This window comes from Panthera uncia, chromosome D4, assembly GCF_023721935.1.
Source record: "Panthera uncia isolate 11264 chromosome D4, Puncia_PCG_1.0, whole genome shotgun sequence".
Lineage (NCBI taxonomy): Eukaryota > Metazoa > Chordata > Mammalia > Carnivora > Felidae > Panthera > Panthera uncia.
The window spans coordinates 89,005,215-89,014,397 of NC_064807.1; the positions used below are offsets into that span (position 1 = coordinate 89,005,215).

Here is a 9,183-nt window from a genome sequence, read left to right on the forward strand (position 1 = left end):
CAGGCACCCGGAGCCGGGCCCGGGGGACACAGCCGCCGGCCCCGCGCAACCCTTCCCGGGCCGTCACCAGGTCCTCACCGGACAGAAACCACGGGCCTCCAAGGAGGAGCACGAGCCCCTCCAGCCGCCGACACGCCGTCCACACGGTTCCGCACCGCCTGTCGAGACGCCCTCCCTTGCAGATGGGGAAACTGAGACTCCGAGGGGCAAAGGGCCCCCCGAGTCCCAGCTGGTCAGTGGGGGCCAGGGCCCGGGCCCGGGGTCTCTGACGCCCACCCCCTCCCTCACCGGCCTCACTCCCTCCCTGCCAGGCGCCGGGCGGCTTCCACGCCTCCTGCCACGCGAGCCTGACGCTGACCAGCTGCCCAGTCACCCCGGACGGGTCGTTCAATCAAAGCGCGCGGTGGGCGTGACGTGACGCCTCCTGGTACCTTCGGGCAGAGGAGCCCGGCCGGCCATCTGCTGGGCCCGCTTTTCCCCACGCCCGTGGGCCCCGGGCCCGCACGTGCTCTGGACAGAGGCGTGAGTCAGGGCTCCGGGGTGCGGGGCAGGGGCCCAGCAGTGCCAGGGACCTCCAGGCAGGCCAGGCCAGGACGACAGGGGACGGCTGGGGTCGGGACTCTGCCACAGACGACCGCCGGCCCGCCTCTGGGCAGCCTTCCGCAGCGGGCGGCACCCGCGGGCTCGGATCCGTGCACACACAGCCGCGGCTCGGGGTGTCCCGTGGCCAAATACGCACCCAGACCCCAGGGCGCAGGCAGCCCCAGGTGGGGCTACGGACCCCCAACGTCGCGAGACCAGATGGCTGGCCGGAGGGATCCGCGCCCTCCCGATCTTGCCGGCCTGCCCCACGCACGCCCAGCCAGACGCTGGCGCCGGTCCCCGCATGCCCTCTGCTCATGAAGAGCTTCAGGGGCTGAGGGACCCCTGCCCCCAGCCCCACCGCCGTGGTCACCACCGCCTCTCAGATGCAGGCACTTCGCACCCAGAGGCACGACTCCCTCAGTCCCACGGAACCTCAGAGGCACAGCTCATGAGGGCACCGGCCCCCCCCCCACCCCGGCCCCGGGGCCCGCCCCAGCCCCCCAGCCGAGGCCCACCGACACACAGCCCACCCGAGCAGCCCGCCTTCCTTCGCTCCCTCCCAGACACCGGCCCCCGCCTCCAGAGCCCCCCACAGGCCTGGTCCACGCCCCACTTCCCCGCCCACGGGTGCCCTCTCTCCGCTCCCACCAAACCTGGCCAAGCCCATCACCCGGGCCGAGGTGCTCCCTGCCCAGAGCTCCCCTGATCGGAACCACCAACAACGCACAGGTGACGAGGCACAAGGCCCGCGGACTGTCACCAGGCACGACCCACCTGGGGCACGACCGGGTCTCCGACGTGCCTGCGCCCCTGGCCCCCGGAGCCTCTCTCCGTGGTGAGACGGCACGGCCCACGCTCAGCCAGGCAGAGCCGGTGTCGGGGGAGAAGCCCGCCCTCGCCGGGGCCCGGCTGCGCCCCTCGGTGCCCCGCATCCCCGGGAGGTGCCCCAGCGAGCTTCCGCTGCCTGACAGCCAAGGGCCAGACACACCAGAGCCCCGGGACCTCCGGACCAGGCGCGGGTCTGACGCGCGGGAGCGACCTCTCTCAGGAGGGGAGGTGACTGTCTGAGAAGAGTCCCCACAGCCGCCGACCTCCGCTAAACCGAGCTCCACGGTGCGTGTGGCTTCCCCGGCCACGACCCACCCCAAACTGCGGCCACCCTCCCCGCACCCATCCCCCCACGGACACCGCGCCGCCACGCCAGCAAAGGCCGCTGCCACTCTCCGGAGTCAGCGGACAGAACGCCGCCCCTAGAACATTCCGCGCTCTGACCGCAGACCCCGGAGTCCCAAGCCCGGGCGGCGACGGCTGCTGCCGTCCCCAAGGCCCACCCAGAACGCCGGACCCCGCCCCCGCCACACCCCACAAACAGCACCCCCACCCGGACCCAAACCTCTCGGGCAGCTCAAGCCCCCGGAACCCCGCCCTGGCCTGTCGGTCGTGGCTCTAATGACAGCCCGGGTTCACGAGCCACCCCCCGCCACCTCCTCGCAGCCTCTCACCCAGGCCAGGGTCCCCCAGACTCCCGCAGAGTCCCGCTCCCCGCTGAGCCCCATGAGAGCTTTGCATGGCTCTCAGGACAGGCCCAGCAGCCCCACCTGTACCCCAGCCGGCTTCGTCTCCCGCCGGCCCCGGCCCCGGCCCCGGCCCCCGCCTCGTGGGGGGACCCGGCATCCGCCTGCACGCTGACCCTCGCAGGCCGGGCTCGCTCCCATGTCAGGGCCTTTGCACGTGCTGCCTCTCAGCCCGGAATGCTCTTCCTCCACGCCTCTGCCTGCCACCTCTTCCCCTGCTGCAACCCCACCGCGAACATCACCCCCACACACCCGGGGCTTGACCATAGTCACCGCAGGCCCCGGGGCCGTCTTGGCCTAGCCCCTGAGCTCCTCTGGAGACGGGGGTGCAGGAGTCAGCGGAGAGCCTCCTTCTGGGGCCTTCCTCCTCAGCAGATGCCCCAACGCTCCCGCGGCGGCCCCTGGCGCTCCGGCTCCCCGACCGTCCAGGCGGAGGGCGTGGTACCTGCCCCTCGCTCTCTGGCCCCCAGGGCCGGCAGAAGCACCAGGCTCAGGGGCGTGGAGACAAAGGCAGGCTGACCACCAGGAGCCCACAATTAATCTTGGTCAACACCACGGTGAGGTGGGTCGTCCTCCGCCCCACGATTTACATTTTTATTAAATCACGACGGAAAATTAGAAATACGATGACTTCGCTCAATCTTTAACCCCTTCTCCACCAGGCTCTGCACCCAGCTGCCCGTGCCATCCGTCCAAGGGTGATTCCTAGGCTCCCACCTCACCTCTGCCTGCCTATCGCCTCCACGGTGACCTCCTGGGGCCCTCCCCGTGACCTCAGTGATGGCCAGGGGCCCTCCCCCACAGCCCAGGTCCAGCCCAGGATGTGCAGCCGGGAGGCGGCTCCTCTCAAACCCTCCCCCGAGGCCTCAATCCAGGCCAAACACCTCCCCTTCAGGCCTCGGTTTCCCCCTTCTACAAACTAAGAATCAGGACGTGGGTGGAGGGGTCCCGGCCAGGCCCCCCGCGTCTCTCATCTATCCAGACACTGCCCAGCTCGGCCTCCCGAACCCCCGAGGCCCCCGAGAGCGCTCACTACGCAGAGCCCAGCAATGCTGCGTGGGCCGTCTGCCAGAGGCAGCACCTTCCCTTCACCCCTCCCGAAGGGCACCCCACGGTCTCGGCAAGGTTACGAGCGGGAGGAGGCAGAGGGCAGGGGCAGTCGCAGACCCCAGAAGTGGGGGCTCAGCCGCGTTCTCGCTGCACCCACCGTGAAGACGTGTGGATGCCAGGATACAGGCCAGGATACGGTCCCTGGGGCGGCCACAGTCCCAGAGCACACCCGCCAGTCAGGGGGACAGACGGCAGCCCCATCAACAAACCCTCAGAGGCTGAGGTGGCTGAGGTTCACGGTGGGGGTGAGGCCACGGCAGTGAAGGGGTCTGTGGGGGGGTGACACCCAAGCGAGACCAGAAGGAAGGAAATGGGCCACAGGGCGATACGAGGAAGGGCATTCGGGGAAGGCGCAGCACGTGCAAAGGCCATGAGCAAGGAGAGGGCTGGGAACATTCTAGCAACAGAGAGCAGGTCAGTACAGCTGGTCCACCCCCCAGCAGGGACGAGTGCCAGGGCCAGAGCTGGGACTCCAACCTAAGGACCATGCCAGCGTGGGAGAGATCTAAAACGCACGGCACGATCAGGGCCAAGCGGCTGGGGACAAGTGTGCAATGCAAGCTGGGGGTCCCTAACAGCACATCACGCCCCCACGTGCCCCCCCAGAGCTGCTGCCTGCCCCCAACTTGGTCCCTACGGGGAAGGCGGGGAAAAGACACCACCAGAGGCAGAAGACACTGGGCCTCCGGGGTGGGGAAGAGCCTCCCAAGTGGGGGTTATCGAGGAGGGCTTCCTGTAGGAGGGGGCACCTGGGCACAGCACGCCAAGCGGGTGCGGTCGCCCTGCCGCTGTCCCGCCGTGCGGCGCCCGCTCGTGCTTATCTGTGCCGGGAGCTGACCCAGATTTAGTCATGAATGAAGCGAGTGAGTCGAGACTCTAATTACGTTTCACTCTCCCTCGTCACGCATCGCGCACTGACGGTGAGTGGGGGGGCGGGGGGAGGAAAACCATGCAGCGCAATTCATTTCAGCTTCAGTCGTTCCCTCCCTCCTTGCGCAGGCCAACCCCCCACCCCGGGGAAGAACCTGTTTTAGCTCATGTTTTGCGAATACCTTAAGGGATCAAGCAGGCAGCTGGCACCGCGGGGGTTGGGGGGGGGCACTCAAGCGGCCGTCAGGCACGGAATCAAGACCCGGCAGGCGCGGCCAGGCCCAGAACGCGAGGTCAGAGTGACAATGGCACGTACCCACCAGACCCTGCTTGCGGGGGGCCACCCAGACCCCGAATGCAGCTCTTCAAACCCAGGCTCCACACCCGGCACGGCCACCCCCACGCTGGTCCCAGGGTGGTCACGAGGTGCGCCCACCGCTGGTGGCCACGGGGCCGCGAAACCCCGTCTCTGCATTGAGCCCAAACCCCTCAACCTCCTCCCCAGCACCTCCACCCCCAGGAGCAGGTGCAGCCCCAGGCAGTGCGGACATGGGCCCCAAGACACCCCGACGGGGGCTGGTCTCCCCACCTGACAATGTGGAAAGTGAGGCCCTTGCCCCAAACCGCCCCCTACCAAGTACTCACGGACGACCCCTGGGGCGCATCCACGTCCCTCCCCTCCGCAAACCCTCCGTCGGTGGTCCAGACAGAGGAGCCACCACACACACTGTACTGGGGCAGACGGAGCCTCAGGGGGCCGGAGGCACCCTCTCCAAGGAGCTCGAGCAAAGGTCCTGTGACCACCAGCCCGAATGCCCTGCTGGGCAGCCCCAGGCCCCAGGAGGCTGGCCCCGCTAGAGGGCTTCAACGCTCCCTTCCACACGTACGTCTGACCATGGGGTCCAGCCCGGACGCCGAGGGGGCTCCGAGCCCCACCCTGCCACTACCACCGGAGTGATGGCTCGCCATCACTGCTGCTGAGGGCCGGAGGAGACCCAGCCCGGGAGGGCCCCCCGAGGAGGCCGCGTACGTGCGCACCGGACAGAGCAGGAAGCTTGCAGGTGAGGAGGCGGGGGGCCCAGAGGCAGAAGCAAGCCTTGCTCCTGAAGACCGAGGGGTATCCCAGGTGGCGGCAGGAGGGGCAGGGCGGGCAGAAGGAGAGCCAGGCCGGGAGGCAGTGAGAACTTCCTCCTGTGAGCACTGGGGAGCCACAGAGGGTGGTACGCAGGGGAAGGGCAGTCGGGGGTCGGGGGGTGGGGAGACACCCTGGCTCCAGCCCCAGCCCCCATCTTCTGCTGGGAACCCAGGGGCAGGAAGCAACCCCACTTCCCACCTTGGAGAGAGCAATCTGGGCCCTGTGGCGGATGCCCAGGGTTGGGGTTTTTGTGGAGAAACCTCCGGTTTCCCCTACCCTGCGGCTGCTGAGTCAGGAGCACAGGGGTGGGACCCGAATCACAGACCCTTCCAGCAGTGTGGGCAGGAAGCCAAGTCCACTGGCCCCAGGCCCTGCCAAGCACCCACAGCACGCTAGCCAGATCCCAGCTGAGTGAGCCAGCTCCGGGCCCCCTGCCACCACAGCGGCCACCCCCCACCCCGAGGACCATAAGCCACACCGTCCTGGCTCCTCAGCGCCGGAAGGGAACGCCTGGGGCTGGGGAAACTGAGGCGCGGGGTGAGCCAAGGCAGACTTGTCCGCGTGTGGCCCGATCCCCTCCCGGGGCGCGGAGCAGAGGTGCGGTGGCAGGGACCCTCACAGGGCAGGGACACGCAGCTCAGGTCCGGGGACCAGCTGCAAGGGGGGAGGAGGCTCACTGGAATCGGGGTGCAGGGCTGGAAGAGCCGGGGCCGGGCAGGCACGCCCAGCAGAGGGAAGGGCCTGCTCAAAGGCTCAGAGGTGGGAGCGGCCAGAGAGAGGCTCGCTCTGCCAGCGGGGACCCCCGGGAGACCGCCAGGTCCCGGCCAAGGGGGACCTGGGCCACCCTGGTGGGGCTGTGAGGACGGGCAAAGGGCGGGAGGGTACTGCCGGAAGGAGGGCAGGAGGGCAGGAGGGCAGGAGGGCGGGGGACGTCACATCTGCTGACCAAGCCCCCACCCCCGCCCGCCTTCGGGGAGAAATGCTCTTTCCCACAGTTACGAAAGATCCTCTTTGCTTTGCCGGAAGAAGGGGAACCCAACCCAGAATCACTCCCCTGCAGGGCTCGGTGCTCGCTCCCTGAAGCTGGGGGCCGGGACGCTGCACAGGGAGAGACCCGCGGGGACTACACGGGGGACGGACCCCCCCAAGTCCATGCCAAGGTCACACCAGGCAACGGGTCTCGCTTCCCGCCCCTGGAGATCCCTGGTGCCCAGGATGGTTCTGGAGCCAGCTGCCCCTGAAACCGCCCCCTCCTAGGGGAGAACTCTGGCTCAGCCCGACACCGAGTGCCCCCCACCTTCCTGGTGCCACCGGGCACTGATGGGCAATCCCTCCCAGGCCCGGGCCCCAGAGCGAGAAACTCCTCTCCCCACCCCGCAGACGAGGACACCGAGGTTCAGAGGGGCCCCCTGCCACCAATCCTCCCTGCTCCCAGGCAAGAACTGAAGGTCTGTCCCTACTCAGGCCCTCCCCAGTGGCCAGTGTCACTGCCCCACCTCACAGGTTTTAACAAAGTCCAGGCCCCGAGAGGGCGATACTGGCCCAGGCCACACAGCTAAGGTGTGACTGCAGCTGCCCCAGCTCCCCAGGGCCACCCGACCCACACAGGGCTTCCCAGGCCCCAGGAGCCCCCCACCCTGTAGACCCACCGCCCAGATGTCCCCTGCCCACATACGCCACCTCCCTAGGGCAGGGCGGGGATAAATCCTGTCATCTCTGGGCCCCTCCAGGGAGGGAGCACCCCTCACCCGCCGCAGCTGCGGGATTCGGTCTCCTGGCCTCTAACCAAGGGATCACCAACAGTCCCGGCACCCACACGTGCACCCGAGAGCCACCCACATCACCCACACGGTGGGATTTCGGCAGAGGACTCTCCCGAGCCAGCCAGGACAGGAAGGGCCAGGAGGGAGGCCGGGCAGGTCCGTCCACTGCCTCCTGGGGCCAGAAGCCCCCAGACCCACGCGGCAGGCCTGAGCGCCGCTGGGGCTCCCACGTCAGCCCAGGAGACCACACCTGTGCCCTGCAGAAAACGGGCCGCAGGCCCTACCTGGAGCTCACCCCGCCCCTTCAGGATGGCAGAGGGTCCCAGTGGACCTCGGCAGGGTGCAGTTCGGGACCCGTGGCCGCTCGGCACCCGTCGCTACCGCCAGTGATGGAGAAACAGAGACAAAGCAGGCACCCCCGGGGCGGGGCCAGACCCGGACAGCCCCACACCAAGCCTGTGTCCTTCATCAGTCACCCCGGCAGCCCCCCCAACCATGGAGCCCTAAGCCCCCGTCCAGACCCACCCGTCCGCTCTCCGGCCGGCCACCGGCCACCTGGCCCGGCTTGCACCACGAGCATCGGCAGGGTGGGCCTGTCCGCGTGGGAAACATCTGTATCCCGTGTCCCCATCCGGGCAAGCAGCGCCCCGACGTCAGGGCCACGCGGGCCTTCCATTCTGATGCTGCAGCCCTCCACCTCGTGCGTGGCCCCCAGCAGGTCCTGGGTAAACCTGCTGCCTTCCCTCAAGCCCCTCCCCCACCCACCACCACCACCGAAGGCCCGGCACGGGCAGCACGGGGTGGGGTCCCAAGCTGCCACCCGTGGGACCGTGGCAGCGGCATTCCGGCTTCCTAGGCCTCGGCTTCCTGGTCTGACGAAGGAGACAAGGAGAGGGCGGGGACGGCCACCCCACACCCCGAGCTGTGTGACCTTGAGAATCTGCCCAGCCTCTCTGAGCCCAGGCCTCACCTGCAGCAGCTCTGGCACCGGCCGCACCAGGCACCTGGTGGGCTACAGCTTGGCTGGTCCCGCACCCCAGCCCCACTCAGCCTGGGAGCCCGGAGGGTCGGGTGCCTTCTCTGGCCTGGTCTCACAGTTCAGGACCCCAATCCAGCAAATGCCGGCACACCACCCAGCTGTGCTCACACAGGCAGGTACGGTCCCCAAGGCCCCTCACCCCAGGCTGGGCCACGAGCCCCCGGGGAGTCGCCCCCTAACCTGAGGTCTCCACGTGGCCCCTAGCCAGCAGCACCCACCTCCGATGCTCCAACAACCCCCACCCGGGGGCGGGGGGCTTTACTGGCCCCACAGCATGGCCGGTCTCTCAGCAGGTTGGCCCAGGGCCCTTGGTGGACACGGTCTGAACAAGGCCAAGTCCAGCCCTGCCCTCGGCCCGCCCTGTCCAGTCCAAGGCAGGCACACGGCATATTTATTCACCCACGTGTCCACAGCCCACCCCACCCAGCACACACACCTATACCGGTCCTGCCTTCCCCTCTGTCACGGCCACCGCCGGCCTCAACCTCCAGCTGAGAACCAGGCAGGGGTGTGAGGTGACTGAGTCACGCACCAAGGCGCCCCCCCCCCCCCCCCCCCCCCCGCCAACCCCGCCGGTGGCTGGTTTCAGAGGATGCAAAGGGGCCACTACGGAACTGTCTGGAGAGGGAGTGAGCTCCCCATCGCCAAGTGAGTGCAAGCCAAGGCCTGAGTCCCTCCCCCCCACCCGGAGCCACACACACTCATCTTCTCTGAGGCCCCAGGCCCGGGCCAGGAAGCCGGGTGGAGCCTGGAGGGCGGGGGCCTATCTGACCCAGAGCTGCTAAAAAGAGCCAACGGGGAAGTAAAAATAGGAAATAAAAATAAAATTGCTCCAGCCAGCCCCGGCTGTTTGTGTAGGAAACAAGGCATCTACGGCCCCACCGGGCGGGCGGGCTCAGCCACCGGGCCCCTCCCAGACGAGGAATGTCTCCCCCAGCCTCCAGCTGCCACCAAGACGTGCCTCAAAGAGGAATCCCGAGAACCCCGTTCAAACCCCAGCTCTGCCACCAACCAGCCGGGTGGCCCTGGGCAAGGAGCCGAGCCCCCCTTGTCACCAGTGGGGTACAAACCCACCTCCTGGGTACCGAGAAAGGCACCACATGCAAG

General features: G+C 68.5%; 1 protein-coding gene across 3 annotated transcripts in view; it reads right to left on the bottom strand.

Moving 5' to 3' along the window:
* RXRA (retinoid X receptor alpha) overlaps positions 1-8,573 on the bottom strand; it is a 79,247-nt gene extending 70,674 nt beyond the window's left edge. The window contains exon 1 of one of the 3 annotated variants that reach the window (XM_049630954.1): positions 8,513-8,573. The gene's annotated coding sequence lies outside the window, so the exon portion shown is untranslated. Of the gene's footprint in view, positions 1-5,177; positions 5,521-8,294; positions 8,468-8,512 lie in introns of those variants that run through there. The other 2 variants (XM_049630951.1, XM_049630973.1) reach the window with 2 other exon arrangements.
* Positions 8,574-9,183: the final 610 nt, after the last annotated feature.